The 23,306-nt window shown below is 48.2% G+C and overlaps 1 protein-coding gene across 2 annotated transcripts in view; it reads left to right on the top strand.

Annotated features, from left to right (window-relative positions):
- The window catches only part of CAPN6 (calpain 6), a 29,433-nt gene continuing 27,702 nt past the window's right edge, over positions 21,576–23,306 (top strand). The window contains exon 1 of one of the 2 annotated variants that reach the window (XM_003135318.5): positions 21,576–21,728. The gene's annotated coding sequence lies outside the window, so the exon portion shown is untranslated. Of the gene's footprint in view, positions 21,813–23,306 lie in introns of both variants that reach the window. The other variant, XM_021080095.1, reaches the window with a different exon arrangement.

The following is a 23,306-nucleotide window of genomic DNA, read 5'->3' as shown; positions in this document are numbered from 1 at the left end:
TGGGCTCCTTCTCCATTTTATCATATCTTTCTTGTCTTGAAAAATGTGGGCTGGAGTATCAAAGGGCACAATCAAAAGGTGACAAAACAACCTCTGGCATGGGAGAAAATATTTGCAAATCATATATCTGATATGTGGCTAATCTGCAGGATACATCCAACAACAACAAAATAATCCAATGAAAATATGGGCAAAGGACTTGAATAGACATTTCTCCAAAAAAGATACACAGATGGCCAACAAGTACATGAGAAGATGCTCAACATCATTAATCATCAGGGAGATGCAAATAAAACCACAAGATTCCCCTTCGCACCCATTAGGATGGCTATGATTTTTCTTTTCCTTTACAGCTGCACGTGTGGCATATGGACGTTTCTGGGCTAGGGCTTGAATCAGAGATGCCACTGCCAGCCTGCGCCATAGCCACAGCAGCACGAAGCTGCATCCATGACCCAAATCACTGCTTACTGCTACGCTGGATCTGCAGCCCACTGAAGGAGGCCAGGGATGGAACCTGTACCCTCACAGACACTGTGTCGGGTTCCCAACCCACTGAGTCACAGTGGGAAGTCCTGGCTACCCTTTTAAAGACAAAACAAAACACAAGTGTTGGCAAGAATATGGAAAAATTGGAACCCTTGTGCATTGGTGCTGGGAATGCAAAATGGTGCAGCCACTATGGAAAACAGTATGGCAGTTCCTCAAAACATTAAAAATAGGATTATCATATGATTTATTAACCCCACTTATAGGTATATATCCCAAAGAATTGAAAGCAGGGGAGTTCCCACTGTGGCGCAACAGGACCGGCAGCATCTTGGGAGCGTCGGGACTCAGGTTCAATCCCCAGCCCTGCACAGTGGGTTAAGGATCCAGGTTGCTGCAGCTGCAGCTTAGGTCATGACTGTGGATCAGATCTGACCCCTGGCCCAGGAACTCCATATGCCTTGGGGAGGCCAAAAAAAGAAGAAAGAAAAGAAAGTGTCTAATTAAACAGTTAAAAAAAAAGGATTGAAAGCAGGGTCTCCATGAGATATTTGCATGCCTATGTTCATAGCACCATTATTCACAATAGCCAAAAGGTGGAAGCAACCCAAGCTGTCCATCAACGGATGAATGGATTTTAAAAAATGTGGTCTACACATACTATGGAATATTATTCAGCCTTAAAAAGGAGAAAAATTCTGACACTTGCTACAATATGACTGAACCTAGAGGGCACTGTGTTAGGAGAAGGCAGTCATAAAAGGTGAATACTGTATGATCCATTTCTATCAAATATCTAAAGCAGTCAAATTCATGGAAACAGAAAGTAGTATGATGGTTTCCAGGGGCAAAAGAAAAGGGGAGTTGTTGTCTAATGGGTATAGAATTTTAGTCATGCGAGATAAACATTTCTGGAAATCTGTTTCAGAACAATGTAAATATACTTAATACTTTCGATAGAGTCGACCCTGGACCCACACGGGTTTGAACTCTGCAATTCTCCTTGACACAGTTTTTTTTTTCAATAAATACATACTACGGTATTATGATCCTCAGTCGGTTCAATCTGTGGATGCAGAACTACGGCTATGAAGGGTGGATTTTCAACTTTGTGGAGGGTCAGTGCCCCAACTCCCGTGTTGTTCAAGGGTCAACTGTACTCGAAAATGATTAAGATTGGAGCTCCCTTAATGGCTCAGCAGTTAATGAACCTGACAAAGATCCACGAGAATGGGGGTTCAATCCCTGGCTTCGCTCAGTGGATTAAGGACCTGGTGTTGCCATGAGCTGTGGTGTAGGTCGCAGATGCAGCTTGGATCCCACATTGCTGTGGCTCTGGTGTAGGCTGGCAGCTATAGCTCCGATTCAACCCCTAGCCTGGGAACTTCCATATGCCACGGATGTGGCTCTAAAAAAGCAAAAAAAATGAGGAGTTCCCGTCGTGGCGCAGTGGTTAACAAATCTGACTGGGAACCATGAGGTTGCAGGTTCAATCCCTGGCCTTGCTCAGTGGGTGGAGGATCTGGCGTTGCCATGAGCTGTGGTGGAGGTTGCAGACGTGGCTCGGATCCCGTGGCTCTGGCGTAGGCTGGCAGCTACAGCTCCAATCCAACCCCTAGCCTGGGAAACTCCATATGCTGTGGGAGCGGCCCTAGAAAAGGCAAAAAGACAAAAAAAAAAAAAAAGCAAAAAAATGATTTAAGATGGTAAATATTCTGTTACGTGTATGTTATCACAATTACAGTCTTTAAAAAATGTTGACTGTGGACTGCAATCCGTATTTCTGGGAATTCCTTCTCTCTGTGGAAACCTCAGCTCCACTTTTCCCCTGGTTTTCTGAGTCTTCTCCAGAAAACTCGTCCAGACAATGGCAAGAGTGGGTACGACTCTCTGACCGGGCCACTTCCAAACCTCCTCCCGCCTTCCAGAGCCCGCCGGGTCCCTCCTCTTGCGATTACACCCAATGGATGTTCTTAGCCTGTTGCTGGTGTGTTCACGGAATGCGCGTTCTCAGAGGTGCTGGATGCAGGCTGCTGAGGAGCAGGGAGGTGTGGACAGCTCGACCCAGCCCCGTGAGTTATAAGGAGCTCTGCGCTTGGCCAGCAAGAGCATAGCTTCGTAGATTTCAGGCAAGCCTGTGCTTCCTCTGAAATGTTCTTTCACTGCAGGTACAAAAACACAGTAAACCGCCATCCAAAAACACCCTGTCCACCCGTGAATGGCGCTTTGTAAGCCAGTTAATGTATAACACTTTAGAAAGCTGGGCAGGGAGCATGTTTGCTTTTCCAACAGGAACCACATCAGGGGTGTCAGATGCCAATAATCCCAGGATTCTGTGGTCATAGTCTTTGAATCTGCAGCCAAACTTTGGCATCCAGACGTAAAGGCCAGTGATTTCCAACCTTTTCACCACCAAGGATCCCTTTTATTACTTTTTCCCCCGTGGGCCCCACATTTGGAAAAATTTCTATCTAGCAAAGCTGCATTTATTATGGAATAATTCATTTCCCCAATTTTTCCCTCACTGCTTCTGATCCGCATGAGATAACCATACGCAGCTAATATAATTTCAGTCAAAAGCAAAGAAACATGATACTGTACTTAGCTCTCGGTGGCTTTGTCTTGGCTAAATGTACAATTGCCATTAGGCTTTTTCCAAAAATATTTTGAAAAAAATCACTCAAGAGCACCAGTTATTGCCTTTAAAGCCCTCTGGGTTGTGAACCGCCAGACGATCAGCTGAAGAAGCTCCAAAGCCCAGGCAGGAACCACAACAGAACAGAATCTGTTCCTCAGGAGGCCTCCCTGCTTTACTTTGCTAGCTCAAGGGTTTCAGTCTTTTTTTTTTTTTCCCCACATGCAACGGGGCGTGATGAGAGAGATTGCTCCCCAAACAAAAATAACAAATGTTTAGCAAGCCCCCACCTGGAGGCCTGGTACTGGGACAGGACAAGTCACAAGCAGCCTCTCCCAGCCTCTCCCCTCCCCAGTTCTAAGGGGGGCTCCCTCTGGATCGAGAATCTTTGGTCAGAGGGCATCTCGGAGGCTTGTCTAAGCCAAACGTCCCTTCCCTCATGGGATCCAAACGGAAGTGTCTCTGTGTCTCCTTACGATGCCACACTGGAAGCCCCTAGAGGTCAAGGACTTTGTTCTATTTTTCTCTGTATCCCCTCCTCTCCACCAAGCAGCACAGGGCAGTGCCAGGCACTAGCAAGTGCTGGTGGAGTGAACCACAGTGAGTTCTGGGCTGGGTGAATAGCCGAACTCTTGGTAATGGAAACAAGACCGTGAGCCCCTTAAGGGCAGATGTTCTTTTGTATTCACATCGTGTCCCAGTGCACGGCACGGGGCAGTCACTCCATAAATGCCTGCATGGATGGACACGTGAGTGGATTCCACCGCGCAGGGAACTGGTACCCCGTGGCTGGACACCCAGGGATGATGCAGAGGCCAGGCATTGCAGGCATACAGGTCACAGGCCACAGGTAGGAGCGCTCCTCACCATTCGCTTGCTAAATCATCACTGGGGCTGTCACGTCTCTGGCAAGTCTTTGGCTAAACAGTCCCGCGACACTCCTCACAGCCCCCTCGTACCTCGTCACCCTCCCACTTGGCCACCATCGAATATATACACCAACACGTACCCGCCGATAAAAGAGCGTGGTTCAGCGCCCTGGCACCCCATTTTGGAAAGGGCACTGACCCCTGCTATAAAAGCAGCTCCGAAAGGACCGAGAATGAATGCGGCCGAGACATGTCTCCCCCTGTGGTGTCACCGGGTGTAATTTAAGCAGAGGCATTCCTGCAGTTGTTACACCCAGGCAAGTGTGGGGAATGAAACAGTTGTCTGTGACTGATTTAAACTGTGGTTTTTGACAACTGTGGCCTGGATTGAAGTGTCCCATCTGTTAAATTTAGTGTCCAAGGGAGCTGTGAACATGAGCTCTAATAGCAGCAGCTTCAGTTCTGTGGGGTCCTCGACAGCTCAGGAAGAGTTTCGATCCCCAAACCAAATTGGGCATTTTCTCTGCAGCTAAAAGTTGTTTTAATTAATACAGTTATCCCTGGCAGGATGCTGGAATGCAGGAACAAGGTGGGCAGAACGTGGAGGGGAACAGGGGGAGCCTCTTCTCAAATATTTAAGAAATAACCAGGGCTATCCTTGGGCAAAGGACCCCCAAATGCCCTCTTCTCAAATTCCCACCTCGACTCCCCTCCTCACCCCGTTCCCACCACCCTTTTCCCTAAACCCCAAGTCCCCTGATAACCCTGCTGCCAGCAAGGGCACTGGAGGCTCCCATTCAAATCAAACCATTCTTGAGCCAGGACCAACCATTCACACCTACTGTGCATTTGTCTATCAGACTTAGGCTAGGAAGACAGAGAGGGCTGAGGGAAGAGATAAGGTTTGGACGGAGAAAGGAAAGAGCACTGGTAGCGAGAGACAAAGATGCTGCTTCGAGAAGGCGGTCCTGGGTGAAACTTTGGCACAGGGGCGAGTCCTGCATGGAGAAGGCAAGATGGCAGTCCCGCCATCCACAGAGAAGGTGTGCAGACCCCATGGCACACAATTCTGCCCTAGGTGGGCCCTTGCTCGCTAGTTCCATTCCAGAGGAGCTTGATATGAAAGAAATTGCAATTCTACCCATTCTCAGTGGCGCCTTCCCAGCTGCCCCCATCAACTAATCCACGACTGTCTACAGCTATATTTGGCTAGGCAGCCTCCTTGGTCTACACATACCAGCTTGTGGGACTCACGTAAACTCCTCACTCCTCCACATTTAGGCTCTGCCTGGTCTGAGCTCCCGTTATTTGCCAACATCAGCTCAGGAGCCAACTTGCTGTTCTTCCCCGAAGCCCAGCCATCCCCAACACACTCCGCATTTCCCTGTGACTGACTCAAGGTCTTAAGTCTCCCTACCCCACCCTCCAAACACCTACTTTCTCTCAGGGTGTCTTTTCAGACCCAGCTCAAGTCTCATCTCCTGCGTAGAGAAGTTCTGGATAATTACAAATTCTGCAGAAATGGAAACAATTTTTTTTTCTTTTGAGGGCCACACCTGTGGCATATGGAAGTTCGCGGGCCAGGGGTTGAATCGGAGCTGCAGCTGCGGTCCATGCTACAGCTTGTGGCAATGCCGAATCCCTAACCCACGGAGAGAGGCCAGGAGTCAAACCCATATCCTCACAGAGATAACATTGCATCTTTAAGCTGTTGAGCCACAGCAGGAACTCCTGGAAACAAACAAAAAAAAATTGGGGGGGTGGGGGAGCTGCACCTGGGGCATATGGAAGTTCCCAGACCAGGGGTTGAATCTGAGCTGCAACTGTGCCCTATGCAACACCAGATGTGAGGCACGTCTGCAAACTACGCTGCAGCTTGCAGTGACACCAGATTCTTAACCCACTGAGGGAGGGCAGGGGTCAAACCTGCATCCTCACAGAGACAATGTTGGGTCCTTAACTTGCTGAGCCACGGTGGGAACTCCTAGAACCAAACATTTTAAATGCGCAATCTATTGGAGGATAGAGACAATGAAATAGATAATTACAGTAAAACTGTGATGAGGGTTCAAATCCTGGTCCTGCTACTTACTGCCTAACTATGGATAAGTCATTCAACTTCTTTGAACCTCAATCTCCTCATCTATAAATTGGGGAAATGAACAGGACTTACCTCATTGGGCTAATGGAGAAATTCAATAAAATAACCCATGTAAAGCACCTAACACGGTGCTTCTCCTTTCTGTTCTGGGGCCTTAGACATGATCCAAGAGGCAGTAATGACTGATGGAGGGTTCGTTCCTGTTTCATTAGACTGAAGATTCTGTAGGGGGAAGCTTTGACAAAAAGCTTTCCGTCGTGGCTCAGCGGAAACAAATTACACTAGCATCCGTGAGGATGCAGGTTCAATCCCTGGCCTCGTTCAGTGGGTTAAGGATTGCCATGAGCTGTGGTGTAGGTCACAGATTCAGCTCGAATCCTACGTGGCTGTGGCTGTGGTGTAGGCCAGCCAGCTGCAGCTCCAATTCAACTCCTAGCCTGGGAACCTCCATTTGCCACAGGTGCGGCCCTAAAAAAAAAAAAAAACAAACCAGAAATACACAGCTTAAGTGAAGTGCTTCCAAGGTGGAGGAGAAGAGTGAATGTTGGTAGGAGGCTTGGGAAAGGAAAAGGCCTGACTTCCTGGTGGAGGTGAGACTGCAGGGGCTGGTTGGAAGTGAACAGAGGGAGCACAACGTTTGTTGAAGGTCTTGCTGGACAAAGTACCACTTTGTTGACAGCAATCAACTCTCAGCATCTCAAAAGAGGAGAGAGAGAGAAGGAGAAACACCCATCCGCTCCACGCAGATTTGGTGAGGCACAAACCACCATAGGCCTTAGGGTCTTCCCTACTGGGGGACAGGCACGACCCCTCCCTTCAAGGAAACCAAGAAGCTCATTATTGTGGGCCCGCAAGAGCACAGAGTCCCCAGATCACATTTTCTCTTGGATGCTTCCATTAGGAAGCCCCCGGGGCCGTCTTTCATTCCCCACATCCCTGCCGCCCCCTCCCAGGAGCAGAGGTGTTCAGGTGTATGAAAAGTCAGCATTCGGAAGAGCAATTCTAAATTCAGGACCACAGGACCCTTCACTAAGGCTTGGAGTAAGCAACTTAGATGCCTTCAAAACCTGGTATCTTCACAAAACCTGGTATCTTCAAAACCTGGTATCTTCACTTCACTATGAGTATTTGGCTTTTTAAAAATTTATTTAGGATGATCTGAGAATAAGAATGTGTGTGTGTGTGTGTGTGTGTGTGTGTGTGTGTGTGGTGTGTGTGTGTGTGTAAAACTGGGTCCCCTTGCCGTGCTGCAGAAATTGACAGAACACTGTAAATCAACTGTAATAAAAAAATTAAAAAATACAATTTATTTAGATTGATGAGGATAGAGTGACACATTGGGTTGGGAAGTGTGGGGAAAGACGGCTGTAATCTTTTTTTTTTTTTTTTTTTTTTGTCTTTTTAGGTCTGCACCCACAGCATATGGAGGGAGGTTCCCAGGCTAGGGGTCAAATTGGAGCTGTGGCTGCCGACCTACAGCACAGCCACAGCAACACAGGATCTGAGCAGCGTCTGCGACCTACAGCACAGCTCAGGGCAACGCCGGATCCTTAACCCACTGAGCAAGGCCAGAGATTGAACCCACATCCTCATGGATACTAGGCGGGTTCATTACCGCTGAGCCACAACGGGAACTCAGGCACTCTGGAAAGCTACAACTTGACCTCTCCCATGGCCCCTGTTCTGGGGCACAGCCACCAAGTGGCACCAAGACACCAGGAAAAGCTAGCTGGTATAGGCCTTTGCCTGACACCTCACAACTGAGCTGCACTTGGGGCAGGGGCTCCAAAGGGGCCAGGCACCAGCCTGGCAATCCTCCAGTGGAATCCCTGCATCTGGGTAAAATTCCCGCACCAATCTGGGAAGCGTTTGCACATGCCCCACTCCTGAGGCTGCCTATGCTCTTCTGCAGAGGGTGTCTCAGGGTGAGAGCTCTATAAAGGGAGGAAGGGCAGACAGGAAGAAGTTCACTAAGATTGCCTCCAGACCCCAAACGGGCCCAGCTGGCCAGGCCAGTATGGCACCATGGAAGTGGCCAGACCTTCCACCCGAAAGCTTACCTGTGCATCTCAGCTCTGCCACTGCAAGACCCATATTACTGCTGTGAAAACGAAACACAGCAAAGCACACTGCCCATGACAGGTGCTCAGTCAAAGCCAGCGGACCTGGACAGGGATGCTGGGGAAGAACCTGCTTCCTGCGCTGTGAATACCAGCTCACTGGCGGGGACAGAGTGCTTGTGTTCCTTCTCTCAACCCGTCATCCCCAACACGCTCCACTGGTCCAGGACTCCCATCACCCCTGTAACCCTTTCCCTTTGCTATGTGCTTAAAGGAAGTGCGATTTAGCCAGGTCTCAGGGTGGGAACCGACCTCCTGTGCGCCATGAGGCTGGTATCTGGCCAGTACTCTCTGGGCTTTGATTTTCTCACTGTCTGCTAAATGTGCTGTGCTCCGCTACCTTTCCCACCCTGGTCCTTTTGCGAGTCCTCCCTCATCTCCATCTTTTCAAAGCCAGACATATCCTTCAAGATCCAATGGGAACTCCTCATCTTATAAATCCTCCTCCCATGCTCTATCACTGTTAATACATCCCGCACACATCCACACTAGGCAAGCCGGCTTGTATGAAATGTGACGGCTTCATATCTGTTTGACTTGCTTTCCCTGGGCAGCAGGGAGGCAATCTGAGAGCTAGGGCCAGTCAGATCTCCCCTCTTTCCTGTCCCCTCTAGGGGCAAACCTTATGCTAGGCACTGGGGCTACACTGGTGACCCTGACCCAGTTCTTGTCCTCAGAGTTGAGTAAGCACCTCGAAGAAAGATCTGAGGGGAGTGCCATGTCATTTGAGGTCGTTGGCCAGGGGAAGACAGTCAAGGTAGAAAAAAGGACACACGGAAAGGCCTGGGGAAAGGAAAAGTCATGCCAAGTCCTGAGGCTGATGAGAGCACCATAGAGTGTGTCTGGAGGCTTACCTTGGAAGGGCCTGGTTTTTGAAGCTAAAGGAGTCTCAACTGTATCCTGTAAGCAATGGGAGCCAAGGGAGCGTCCGTCCGCACTAACAGTGAACATACTTTATATCAACGATCTGGCCACTTGTCGGTTCAGTCTCCAACAGTGGTTCTCACCCAGGGCTGCTTTTGACCCCTAGGAGATCTTTGGCCAGGTCCGTAGACATTTTCAGTTGTCATGACTTGGAAGATGCTACTGGCATCTAGCAGGAAGGGTCAGGAATATTGCTGAACATGGTACACTGTACAGAACAGCCCTCACGATAAAGAATTGCTGAGTTCCCCTTGTGGCTCAGGGGTAATGAACTTGACTAGTATGGATGAAGATGCGGTTTGGTCCCTGGCCTCACTCACTGGATTAAGGATCCGGTGTTGCCGTGAGCTCTGGTGTAGGTTGAAGATGTGGCTCAGATCCAGTGTTGCTGTGGCTGTGGTGTAGGCAGGCAGCTACAGCTCCAATTTGACCCCTAGCCTGGGAACCTCCATATGCTATAGGTGCAGCTGTAAAAAGAAGAATTTTAGGAGTCCCTTTGTGGCTCAGTGATTAACAAATCCTACTAGGAACCATGAGGTTGCGGGTTCGGTCCCTGGCCTTGCTCAGTGGGTTAACGATCCAGCGTTGCCGTGAGCTGTGGTGTAGGTTGCAGACGCGGCTCGGATCCCGCGTTGCTGTGGCTCTGGCGTAGGCTGGCAGCTACAGCTCCGATTCACCCCTAGCCTGGGAACCTCCATATGCCACGGGAGTGGCCCTAGAAATCGCAAAAAGAAAAAAAAAAAAAAAGGGATTTTTAAAAATAGCTACCGCTCTATTGAAGTACTCTCTTCAACACATCCTCTGTGGGTCTGTCTCCGTCTGTTAGATCGTAGCTCCATGAGGACAGGGACTCTAGCTCGTTCACTGTTGTCTCCCAGTAATTAGGCGAGTGACTGGCGAGTATTAGGGGCTCAACAGTGTTTGTTGAATCAGTGAAGAGTAGATTCGATGAGTGGGGATGGGGATAGAGATCAGAGTAAGCTAGGGCTTGAGGTCGTAGATTTCTCCTTCTTCCACAGCAAGAAGCAGAAATGGGAGACTGACTGCCGGAAGAGCTTCTGTACTGAATTCCCCCAAACTTCCTCCTCCTTTGGATCATGACTTCCAGGTTGCAGAAGTTTAATTACACTGTCTCTTGTATTTCTTTAGGATTCTTCTGTTTGGGGTTCACTCAGCTTCTTTAATTGCACTTCTTTAGGTTTATATCTTTTAAAAAAAATTGCAATAGTCTTAGCCACTATTTCTTCAAATATTTTTTTCACCCCCACACGTTTTTACCTTCTCCTTCTGCGATTCCAGTGGCACAAATATTAAGACTTGTGCTATTGCCCCAAGGTTCCCTGTGACTCTTTTCACTTTTTTTTTTTTTGGCCTCTTTTTGGGGCTGCTTCCCCCGGCATAGGGAGGTTCCCAGGCTAGGGGTTCAATCAGAGCTGTAGCCACCGGCCTACGCCACAGCCACAGCAACACCAGATCTGAGTCGAGTCTGCGACCTACACCACTACTCACGGCAACGCTGGATCCTTAACCCACTAAGCGAGGCCAAGGATCGAACCCACATCCTCATGGACCCCAGTCAGATTCATTAGCACTGAGCCACGACAGGAATGCCATTTTTCACTTTTTCTCAATCTATTTCTCTCTGCTACTAAGATTAGGTAAATTCTACCACGTTATCTCCACTCTACTATTGAGCCCATCTGGTGAGTATTTTGTTGTTGCTATTGTTTTTCAGCTCTATAATTTCTCTTTAGTTCTTCTTTACATTTTCTATTTCTTTGCTGGGATTTTCGATGTTGTTCTTCTGTTCCCAAAGAAGTTGTAATGGCTCACGGAGGCCAAATAGAGCCCTGCCTCACACTGCCTTGTTTAGACTCCTTGCTGCAGGACGAGCGTGAGGGAGTCAGAGCACTGACTGTTTCTGCCACAAAGGGCAGAGAAGATCGGCTCCCCTGCCAGTCTGCAGAAAACCCAGGGCTGTGGTGTGCCGTCTTTCCATTGATGTGCTCCCCCCCCCAAAAGCTGTTCTCTTATTAGGTTATATATGCTGTTCTCTTATTAGGTTATATATGCTTTTCCTGGGCCTTCCTTCGAACTTTCTTTGGTTGGTGCCTTTTGGAAGTTCAGGAGATGGGGGCATCTGCAGAGCCCTATTTGGAATATATGAGAGGACATAAGATAACCCAGAGCACCCAAGGCTGTGTTGTTCCTGAGGTCCTTAGGTCCTGCCTCCTGCCTTCTTCCCACCTTGCAGTCTTCCTAGGCTTGTTTTTTGAGGGAGGTCCAGTGGTTTTCCGTTGTAGGAGGGAGGACCGGGGAGGGGAGAATGGTGTTACTCGATCCTGGCCAAAGCCCAAAGTCTGCGCCGTGAATTTCAACCTGACGTCTTCTTTCAGGCATTCGATCAAGTCAGTCACCACCTGCTAGGAGAGGCTTTGGGATCCGTGTGTGATAATTGTGTCTCACATCGCTATACGTCGTGAAGATTTTCACGGGGCTTTCATATCCATGACTTCATTTGATCCTCATGACAATTCGGTGAGATCGATACTGGTGCTATTATCTCCCACGGTGTAGACCAGGAAACTGACACACCCAGAGATCAGTGAATTGCTCCAAGAGTGGCAGAGCTGACACTTGAGCTCAGGCCTCCAGGCCATAGCTGGGGGCTCCCTTCAAAGAACAGGTTAGGAAGAGCCACCTGCCTGATCTGCTTCTCACCCGCCAGCTTCCCTTTGCCTCTGGGCACCCAGGGTTTCCCAGCTCACCTTGCCCATGCCCCTGCCCCCTACTCCACCCTCCTCCCTCTCTTGCTCTAGATCTGGTTGGAGCCGCAATGGTGCAGTTAGTGAGTTGGTGGCAACTTTCCAAGTGCCCAGCACTGTGACTTCGCAGTAAATAGGTTCTGAAGGGCCACTTAGACCTCAGGCAGCTCAGTCATTCCAGACCAGCGGCAAGGGGCTAGGGAAGGAGTGCTGGTCTGTGTTCTCTAGATGCTGCAGCGGGGGGGACTCAGCAGAAATGTTAACGGGGGCCAGGACGTGTACAGGCACCGTTGTGCAATTTCTCATACGTTTTGAACAAGTGGCCCCACATTTTCCTTTTAACACTGGGCCTCACAAATAATGTAGCTATTCCGGGCTGGGGCCCATTGGAGTCAGGGCCCTGGGAGCAGGGTTCAGTCTCCCAGAAAGGAGCAGACCAACATGCAAAGTTATGGCCTTGAGGGAAAGGCCCCCAAGCATGAAATCTGTTCCTGTGAATTCACACCACACTCCCACTCTTTTGCAATCAGTCAGGCTCAGCGACCTGTATGAACTTTCTCCCTGAGCCGAGAGCCCCGCCACCTCCAAGGCTTGGCTACACTGCTCAAACCTACCAGACCACGGGCACTTCCTCTTACAAAAGGGGTTTCTGTCTGATTAGACAGAGTGTATTTGCTGAATATATAAACCTCCTCACTACATATAATCTCTTTTTTAAAAAAATTGAGGTAACATTGGTTGCTCACATCATGTAAGTTTCATGTGTACAACATTATATTTCTACATAGCTCTGTAGACACTACAGCGCGCTCGCCACCAAACATTGAGTTTCCATCCATTACCATGCACTTACCATGCCCGTTTTACTCATGTAGCTCTCCCCCTCACCGCACCCCACTTCTCTTCTGGGAACCACTACGCTATTCTCTGTAGCTATATGTTTGTTTTTGTTTGCTTTGGCTTGTTCATTTATTTTATTTATTTATTTTTGTCTTTTTAGGGCCACACCCACGGCATATGGAGGTTCCCAGGCCAGGAGTCCAATCGGAGCCATAGCCGCCAGCCTACGCCACAGCCACAGAAACAAGGGATCTGAGCCACATCGGCGACCTACACCACAGCTCACAGCAGCGCCAGATCCCCAACCCCTTGTGCGAGGCCAGGGATCGAACCCGCACCCTCGCAGATCCTGGTCAGGTTCATTAGCTGCTAGCCACGACTGGAACTCCCATAGTTTATTTTTTAAAAATTCCACATATGAGTGAAATCATACCGTATCTGTCTTTCTCTGTCTGACTTATTTCACTTTGCACAACATGTGTGCAGGACCAACAGGCACATGAAAAGAGGTTTAGCATCACTAACCATTAGGAGGATCCAAATCAAAACCACAATGAGGAGTTCCCGTCGTGGCGCAGTGGTTAACGAATCTGACTAGGAACCATGGGGTTGCGGGTTCCGTCCCTGCCCTTGCTCAGTGGATTAAGGATCCGGCGTTGCCGTGAGCTGTGGTGTAGGTTGCAGACGCGGCTCGGATCCCGCGTTGCTGTGGCTCTGGCGTAGGCCGGTGGCTACAGCTCCGATTCGACCCCTAGCCTGGGAACCTCCATATGCCACAGGAAGCGGCCCTAGAAAAGGCAAAAAGACAATAAATAAATAAATAAATAAATCATTGAAACGTTTGTAGCTTCTCCTACATCCATCACAAGTAGTCCAGAGAGAATACTGTTTACCCTGTCCCCAGGTTTTCCTAAGGGTAACATTTTGCAAAACTCCACTATAGGACAACGAGGATATGGACACTGATACGATTCACAGATCTTATTCAGATTCCTCGTTTTACTTAGACTCACGGGTGTGTGCGTTTCGTTCGATACAGTTTCATCACACTGGGCTCAGGCATGCACCGCCACAGTCAAATTACCGAAGAGTGTCTTACCTCAAGGATCCTCCGTGGCATTAGCCTTTCATCACTGCAGCCACATCCCTCCCGAAAGCCTCTTCCCCACCCCTGGCAAACACTAATCTGTTCTCCATTTCTAAAATTAGGGCATTTGGGCTGGTTGCAGGTTTGGGCGATCATGAATATCACCTCTGTGTTTGACGGTGTCTTCTTCTCATGGCTTCATAGTCACTTTCTATGAGTTAGCAAAGGAAGATTTGCCAAGAGGAGTCTTGAATGCCCTATCAGGTAATGGTTATTTTCAATTTAGAGGCAACCCGGGCCAGGAGAAAGCTGTAGAACTTCAGCCTTGGAAGAATTGTTTTGATAAAAGCAGGCCTCCATGATTTCCTTCCTGTGTGGCCTGAGGCTGGTAACTTAACACTGCGCCACCGTCACCCCACCCTCCACTCAGCAACTCCCCTCTCTCTCGGTTTACCAGGAAAAACAATACCTCTGTGCAGAGCTGTTTTGGGGAAGATTAAATGAGATAGCCCAGGAGAGCTTCCAGGACTCTGGGGCTTTCTGTAGTCCCTTCTTTCTTGGCACCCGCTGAGGAGGGGGAATGAATCTAAAATAGTGAAAAGTTGAAATCGTAGATTTGAAAAATGCACTTCTAACACTCCTAAGTATTTACATACAACAAGGGGAAAATAGGACAAGAATGACTGTACAACTGGGACTCATAATGAGCTTAATGAGACTTCTAAAGAGCTCTAGGAGGCAACAGGGAACACGTCTTTTAATAAATCCAACAGACCTTGTCCCAGCCCCCACCCCCCCTCCCAACATCAGGGAGGCATAATTAGTTTAACAACTTTTTTCTTTCAACATCTAGTTATAACAAGCTATAGTCTCCCTTAGTCCAATTTTTCACAAATCTCTAAATGAGTGGAGCCCAGATAAATGACTTTTTATTGGGACTGAAAAAGAGTCCTTTCCCCCACGTCGGAAATTTTTCTTTTTCCTTTTTTTTTTTTTTTTTTGTATTTTCTAGGGCCACACCCACGGCATGTGGAGGTTCCCAGGTTAGGGGTCTAATCGGAGCTGTAGCTGCCTGCCTTCGCCACAGCCACAGCAACATGGGATCTGAGCCATGTGTGCGACCCACACCACAGCTCACGGCAACGCCGGATCCTTAACCCACTGAGTAAGGCCAGGGATCGAACCCGCAACTTCATGGTTCCTAGTCGGATTGGTTAACCACTGCGCCACAACGGTAATTCCGGAAATTTTTCTCAATTCTGTTTGTTTCTAATCCCCTCGCAATCTTTCTTTCACTCTCAGGCTCAAGGACAGCTCAAGGCTGCCTCCACCGTTTTTGTTCTAATTCTATAAGCTTTCCCAGCTCTTAAAGGGCTGTTTATGGATGCGCAGCTTTGGCAGAGAGATACAATCATGTCCCTAGACCTCCCTTGTTTCTCAAGTTTTGAAATCCCAGAAGACAGCTCTCCTCGACCTTCCAAGCACTTTGGGTGAGTGTGTGATGGGCCCATCTCAGGGAGTCTTGCTACTTTGCCCCTGACGTCCATTCTGAATGTCTTTGGACTCCATTGCCAAGTACTCACGTCTATCTGGGGCCTCCCCCTGTGCTTCTGTCCTCAAGGGTCCTGCAGAGCTGCTGTCCTCAAGGGTCCTGCAGTTTGAGGAACATCGAATAGAAGTACTCACATGAAACAGCTGCAAAATGATCAACAAGAACTCCGTGTGATATGAGACTGACTCGAGATCATCAGTCAGATAGGTTGCAGATCAGGGAGGGGGGAAGATGGCGTCATGGAGAAAGTAAGGGTGGAAAATGAGGAGTTCCCGTCGTGGCTCAGTGGTAATGAACCCGACTAGGATCCATGTGGATGCGGGTTCGATTCCTGGTCTTGCTCAGTGGGTTCAGGATCCAGCGTTGCTGTGAGCTGTGGTGTAGGTCTCAGATGTGGCTTGGATCCCGTGTTGCTGTGGCTCTGGCATAGGCCTGTGGCTACGGCTCCAATTCGACCCCTAGCCTGGGAACCTCCATATGCTAAAACTAACTAACTAACTAACTAAATAAATAAAGGATAAGCCAGTCTTCACCAGACGGAGGAATGAGAAAGGATGGTCCCAGTAGGGGGCCATCTTGAGTAGAAACCTGGGGGTAGGATTGAATCATGCTTCCTGACCTGAGTCCTGGATCACCTGAGTTCCTGACTCCTTGTCCTGCCTTCTGTTTGTGGCCTCGTCGTCCATTCTCACCTGGTGTCCAGTGTTCGGTTCTCTGGGGCTGACACTCCGCTTGTCATGTATGCTTACGCTTTGGATGACATCTCTACCCAAAATATTATCCCTGCCCAAGCTTCCCCGCCCTGAGTTTCCTACCCCAGCATCCATCCTGGATGGCAGCTCTGTTCCTAAAAATGTTGTCCAGCCCTGAGAACTGGCACTCAAAGGCCAGCTAGACCAGTGCCAGGGAGGAGTGGTAAAACCGATCATGGGAAATGGCTAAAATGACATTCCATGGCGGAGGCAGGACTTTGCTCACCAAGCAGAGGGTTACAGATCTGACATAGTCAGAGATCAGGAACCACTGTAACCATTTATTTCTATTACTAGGGACAGAGGTTTCCTTTGACTAACATTAAGAAACTAGAGCCCTTTAGTTGACAAGGCAAATGAGTTGCTTCCCCTAATTAAAGGAGGTTCTGCCGACAGCCCAGTGAAGCTTATTTTTGTGTTAACCAGGCCAACAGGGAAGACATCCAATTTACCCCCTCCCAAAGTCTTGGTCGAACTCCACCCCATACTGGCCCAAGGCTATTTGGTTTGGAAGCTGACCGCCCAACCTCTTCCGTGGCTTCTGTTCACACTCTCACTGGCCTTGGGGGATTGTAAAGTCCAAAGAAGCAGGGCCTGCAGTTAGCTGGCCCAAACCAAAGGTTGCTGCCCCACCACACTACACCCACCATGTGGCACTGGCTGTCCCCACCCCCCACGCCGGGCGCAGCTGGATTTTCCCCATAGAGGAACTCGAGTTTACAACCTAGGGCTGGAAAATGCCCAAGATGGGAGAAAAGATCGGGCTAGGAATGCAGCTGGAGGATGCCAGAGGGCGGAACCCAAAACTTGGGGGTGAGTTGAGATAGAATTATGATAGCATCTTGGCGAGAGTAGACACCAAGTTTCACTACCAATCCTGGGCTCCTGAATCAAAGGGATCCTTACAACTATCCCCATAACTTCTTGAAGGAGGTCAAAACTTTTGCAAGAATAAGTAAAGTGGGAGTTCCCATCATGGCGCAGTGGAAATGAGTCTGACAAAGAACTGTGAGGTTGTGGGTTCAATCCCTGGCCTCACTCAGTGTGTTAAGGATCCAGCATTGCCATGAGCTGTGGTGTAGGTCACAGACACGGCTCGGATCTGGCGTTGCTGTGGCTGTGGTGTAGGCGGGCGGCTACAGCTCCGATTTGACCCCTAGGCTGGGAACCTCCATATGCCGCAAGTGCGGTCCAAAAAAAAAATAATAATAAGCAAAATGTATCATTTTGCCCAGAATATGAAACAAACAAAAAAACAACACAGACTGAAAACTTCTACAAAGCAAATGCATGGCTGCTCATTAACTCACTGAGGGCTGAGGTCGTGTTTCTTTTCTTTTTTTAAAAAAAATTACCTTTTTATTTTTATTTTTTTAAATTTTATTGGAGTATAGTACACTTACAGTTTTGTGTTAGTTTCAGGTGTACATCAAAGTGAACCAGATATACATATATCCCTTCCTGTTTTGTTTTTTTTTTTTTTTTGGCCACGCCTGTGGCATATGGAAGTTCCTGGGCCAGGGCTCGAACACATGGTACAGCAGCGACTATAAAATAGACGGGATCATGTTTCTTATTGCTCACCTAGAATCTTTGGCTTGTAGTAGAAGCTCAGTAAATGCTTGGTGAATGAATAAATGAATCACCCTCATAATAGAAATGACAGCAATAAATACTTATCGAGCCCCAATTATACACCAGGCGACATTCTAATTAGTTTACATGTGTTAACTCGCTGACTGGATCCTCAAAATAACCTCTAAAATAGGCTCATTATTATTCCCATTTTATAGAGCAGGAAAGCAAGGCTCAAGAGGATTGTTCCCTGCCTAAGGGTGTATAACTAATAAGCAACAGAGCTTGAATGAATGGTTACTTAATAAAGGAAGGCAGGAAGACGCTGGCTATCTCTTGACCACTTGCGATCTGTTAGTTTTCATAATGATCAACCAAATGTGCTATGAGGCAGACCCAAGATGGCAAATTCTTTATTTCCCCCGCCTCTGCTCCGTCTCCTCCATCCTCCTGCCACAAATACACACATCACTCCTTTCTTCCTATGAGAATCCCACGCATGCTGCCAGATTCTTTGCAAATTCCACCTCTTTTACCCAAGTCCACGCTAGAAGAGATCTCTCCCCCTTGGCAACTCCTATGGCACCTGTGGGCCATGCCACCTCTCCTTTGATACTTGAAAGCTACATAGCACGCGGGTTGAGAGGCCAGACTTGAGAGTCCAACAGGGCTGGATTTAAATTCCAGCTCTGCCGATTTACTAGGTGTGCGACTGTGGGCAAGTTACTTAACCTCACCAGCAAGGAGCATGATCTTTGAACTGGAAAGAGAATTAAAGCCCAAGATAGATGAGGAGATAATCAGAGAGTACTTAGCTGCCTTCAATGAGTTCAAGTTTCCAGGCCGGGACAAATTACATCCGAGGCTACTGAGAAAATGTGCAGATGTGATCACAGAGCCAATCTCAGTAACCTTTGAGAAATTACAGCAGAGGGAATAGGTGAGAGAGGCAACCGTGCAGGCCAGTGTTGTTCCAGGTTTTATTGAAGGGGGGTGGTGTGGTGTTGCAGCGCGCAAAATGTATATCCTGGAAACTGCAGACCAGTGAGCGTGGCATTGGTCTTTGGCAGAAGGATAGAACGCACAATTAAGCAGATCATTTTTGAGGCCTTAGAAAGGGAGCGGAAATCACTAGGGGTAAGCATGAGCTCACTAAAAGCAAGTCATGCTTAGCTAAACCCATTTCCTTTTTTGAATGGGTATCTAAAAGGGTAGATGAAGGGAATACCGGAAGTGGAATGCATCTGGATGTCAGTGAGACATTTGAAAACGTCTTATGATAGCCTCATGGCGAAGACGGAAAAATCAGAGCTGGGTGGTAGCAGAAGTTAGACGGATTGCTTCAAGTTTGAGCAACCTTATTAAAAAGGATTTTTAATAAGGAGAGGCCTTGCAGGTCATGCTGCAGTATTCTGTCCTGGATCCTATCTCATTCAATATTTTTCTTAGTCACGTTGATCAAACACGCAGATAAAAGAAACTTGGTGATACAGAGCATGTGCTCCCAGCGGGCAAAATTGGTTCTTGAGGAGTGAAAAATATCCTTTACATATTGTAGCACAGATCTGTAGAGAGTAAATTACACATATACACAGCCTATCAGTGTTATTAAAATTTCATGGGAAGAGATTAGGAGAAAATGTCTGAAAAAGCTCCTTGTGGGTGTGCATGATAAGGAAAAAAAAAGGTTGAGAAACTTTGGTATAAAGAATATGATAGTTTTGGAGTTTCCTTCGTGGCTCAGTGAAAATGAATCCCACTAGGAACCATGAGGTTGTGGGTTCGAACCCTGGCCTCGCTCTGTAGGTTAAGGATCTGGCATTGGCTATGAGCTATGGCATAGGTCAAAGACACGGCTCGGATCCTGCATTGTTGTGGCTCTGGCGTAGGCCGGCAGCTGTAGCTCTGATTTGCACTCTAGCCTGGGAACCTCCATATGACGTGGGTTCGGCCCTAAAAAGCAAAGAAATAAATAAATATATAAAAAAGAAAAATCATTGCAATTCTCAGTTTAAAAAAAAAAGAAGAAGGTGATAGTTTAGATGAGAGACTCAAGAGCCAGGAAAATCATAAGTGGGTAAATTGAAATAAAAAATAGATGAGGTGCTGGTTATTAGGATGCATGTAAAGCTTAGCATGCAGGTTAAAATAAAAGTCAATTGTATACGTGAAGAATCAGGCAAATAATAGTAGTTCCTGCAAGAAACAAAAGACTGTTGTAACTGAGCTACGAGCTGCACATTGAGCAGATCTATGCTCACTGACAACCCGAATGGCAAAATATCTGGAAACTATGTCCCAGGAGGCATGATCTAAATGAACTGAGGTTATTTGGCCTGGAGGACAAAAACTTGGGCTGACATGACAGGTATCTGTCATGTGAAAGAGGAATTAGACATATCTTATGTAAAGCTAATTTTTGCTCAACCTAGGCAAGATTTAAAAAAAATAATAATAATCAGGAGATGTCCAAATGTGGAACAAGCTGCTTTACAGAGGAATGAGCTTTCCAGATTATCAGGATGATATTTTTGCCCTGAGCAGGAGGGTAGGCTTCTAAAGTACCTTCTCATTCTCAGATTCGATGATTCCCTACTCATTTGAAAGTTATGGAGGTGAAAAAGGTGGCTGAAGAAGATGACCTCAGACAAAACACCCTCCCTTGGTTTCAAAGCCGCAATCCCACACTGTGAGTGACGCTTGCTCCAGAAATCTGTCACTGAGGAACCAAGTGGGGTGCCAAGGCTTAAAGCCCTAATTCTCCTGGGTTCTGGTGTTCGGTATTGCCCCCTACTGCTGGCTCAACTTCCATCTTGGCATAGAGGGTGAGAAGGCATGGATGGAGTTGTGGGGAAGTGCCAAGGGCAAGGTCTCTGAGATCCACCGCTATAGAACCGCTCGGCTCTGTTTCATGGAAATATTGGTTTGGGGCCAGTGAGGAGGGAAAGCACACTTCCTTTTTCTTCTTCGTCTCTTTTTCTCTCCCTCCCTCCCCCCAGTGCAACCAGCCAGCAGCAGAGTTGGTGCAGGGAAAGGGGCCAAGGGGGTAATTGCAGGTCAAAAGGTTACTCCCACATTGCTTGGGAGAGCCCGGGAATGAAATGATGGAAGCCCTCGCAGTTGCTAAAAGTTGAAACAAACAAACGACTTGAGAATCTTGTCCCTGGAACGGCGTCCCAGGGCACGACTCAAGGAACCTGACCTTGACTGGGGTGCAAGGGGTCTGAGGATCTCGCTGAAGCCCAAAACACAGTTCTTTGCTCTGCTTTTTCACCTAACACCGCCAGGCAGACTCTCCACAGCCTCATGGCTAGAAATGAGGCTGCTTACGGCCGAGGAGGAATCAAACTCCAGTTCACTTTCCTCTTACTGCTGCCTTCTCTCTGCCCTTGGCCAGAGGTAACCTGTGGCTTCACAAAGCAACCTTTTCTTCCCTGTACCCCACCAGCTCCTCTTTCACACTCCCACTCACTTGCCGAAGTCCCCACCGCGAGCACACATCTGTGTACGAGGGCCGTGTCTGCAGCCTGAACCCCAAGAACCCTGCCAACACTTCAAGATGTTTCCCTCGAGTCCTGTCCACGTCTGCACTCTTAACCCCGGGGACAGAAAAAGTCAGAAACCTCTCAGATCCCTCCCTGAGAGTCCTCTTTCTCCTGGGGACAGAAAGTGCTTTCACACGTGGCTTTCCTGGGTTTATGCAGTTTGCTGGTGGATTTGCAGTTTGCTGGAGTGGGCATCTCGTCTGCACATCTGGTCGGGGCGCTTTCCAGATTTTCCTCATGACTCAGGATCAGTTTCTGACGGCTAGGCGGGGCAAAGGCTCCTGAATTTTCTGCGAGGCACCTCCCCCCTGTGAGCAGAGCTTGGTACAGCCCAAATAGTTTTCAGGTTAAGAAAAGCCAGAATCTTTGTTCAGCCACACTGACTGAACAGACTTTGTAGGGGTTACCTGGCCCAGAGCAGCAGCAGCAGCAGCAGCGGCAGCGGCAGCAGCGGAGGCTCCCGGGATAACTCAGGTGAACAGGGAGGACATTCGCACACTTAGCCTGCAATTGTATCTGCTGGAGCACTTAGTGTCTAAAAGACCTTAAACTTTATAGGTACACTCCGCTGCTATAATTTTATGGTTTGTCCGGATCGAACGTGTGTGCAGAATAGCAGTTTGGAAACTTCAAAACGAATGGCATTTTAGATGGCCTATTTTGGGGGGGCTGGCGGGTAATTGTGGTTGTCTGGCAGTGAGGTTTTCCGGGTGATATCTGCTCAGGTTTTCTTTTTGTCTTAATCAAAATACCTGGGAAGGAAGGATTAACCTGGGCAGGGCAGGGTGGTGAGAGGGAGCACCCACCTCACCAGGGTTTTATTCTAGTTTTTGCTGACCCACTACTGTGGGCAAATTACTGAAAGGCAGGCACAGTTTTGGAGCCACACTCTGTGCAGAAGGTCTTTAAGCCCTGGAAGTGTGGGGTGGGGGGGTGGCGGGCATGGGCACTGCAGTGTGCCACAGGAGGAAATGGCAGCAGAGTTTGTCCTGTCTGCAGCCGGGGGGGGGGGGGGGGGGGGCGGGCGGGGGGGTCCTCTTTTCCTGGTGACAGGTTGATCTTGGCTCCTTCCTGATCACCCCCTGGCCGGCCTGGTTCTGTTCGTCTCTGATCCTTGTGTTGGTTTCAACTTGGATTTGCAACTGGGGCTCTACCTGCACCCCCACCCCAGCCCCACTCCACTGCCACTCGGGTTCTAGGGGCATAGCGGGGCTGCTGGACCGGAGCAGGCTGGGGTGAGAATGGGAAGTTTTAAAAGGACTGGAGCATTGCAATTAAAAATGGGTTCGGAGGATTTGGAGTCTGAAATATGACAGAAAGCACAGAGGCAAATTAAACACATTCTGCCATCCTGTCTCATTTGTTAATCTATGTTGTGAAACTAAGGACATTTTACAGTCGGAAGGAATTTAGAAAAAGCTCCTATGGGGGATGGCTAATTAACTTGCATTCCTCTTGCAGTCTGTGTGTATGTGCGCGCCCGTGCACACTCGCGTGTGCCTGTGTGAATACTTGGGATTTGAATAGCATTCTTTATTTATCCTTAGCGTCCTTAGCCGGTTAGGGAGCCGTCTAAACACTTGCGTAGTCAAGAATAGGTTAAAAAGCAGGCTTTCCGTATCCTTGGGAGTTTTCAGTTACTAAATTAAAAGCAGAAAAAGCCCCTTTGTGACCCCCAAACAGTGTTTCTTTGATTAGCCTTGATTCGAAATCACCTCACCTTTTGACAGCACTTCAAAAACAAAACTTCCAAGTGCATTCTAGTAAGAAGAGGACAACAAGAATTTTCAAAAGCAATATCTTGCAGTCTTGTGATTGCGAGCTCCCCCCTCCCTTTTAAGTGGTAATAAAAACGAGTCAGGAGGTCCGGGTTTTAGTTCCAGCTCTGTCACTAACTATGTAACCTTGGACAAGTCCCTTCACCTTTCCCGTAAAAGCAAGGAATTGGACTGAGTGATCTAAGAGTCTCTCCAGTGTGACATTCTAGAAAAATCGGAATTAGATTCTCACAGGACTGTAAAGTTAGCCTTTATAGGATAGGCTTATTCAGCC

Source organism: Sus scrofa, chromosome X, assembly GCF_000003025.6.
Source record: "Sus scrofa isolate TJ Tabasco breed Duroc chromosome X, Sscrofa11.1, whole genome shotgun sequence".
NCBI lineage: Eukaryota > Metazoa > Chordata > Mammalia > Artiodactyla > Suidae > Sus > Sus scrofa.
This window is presented reverse-complemented; position numbering and strand designations above follow the sequence as displayed.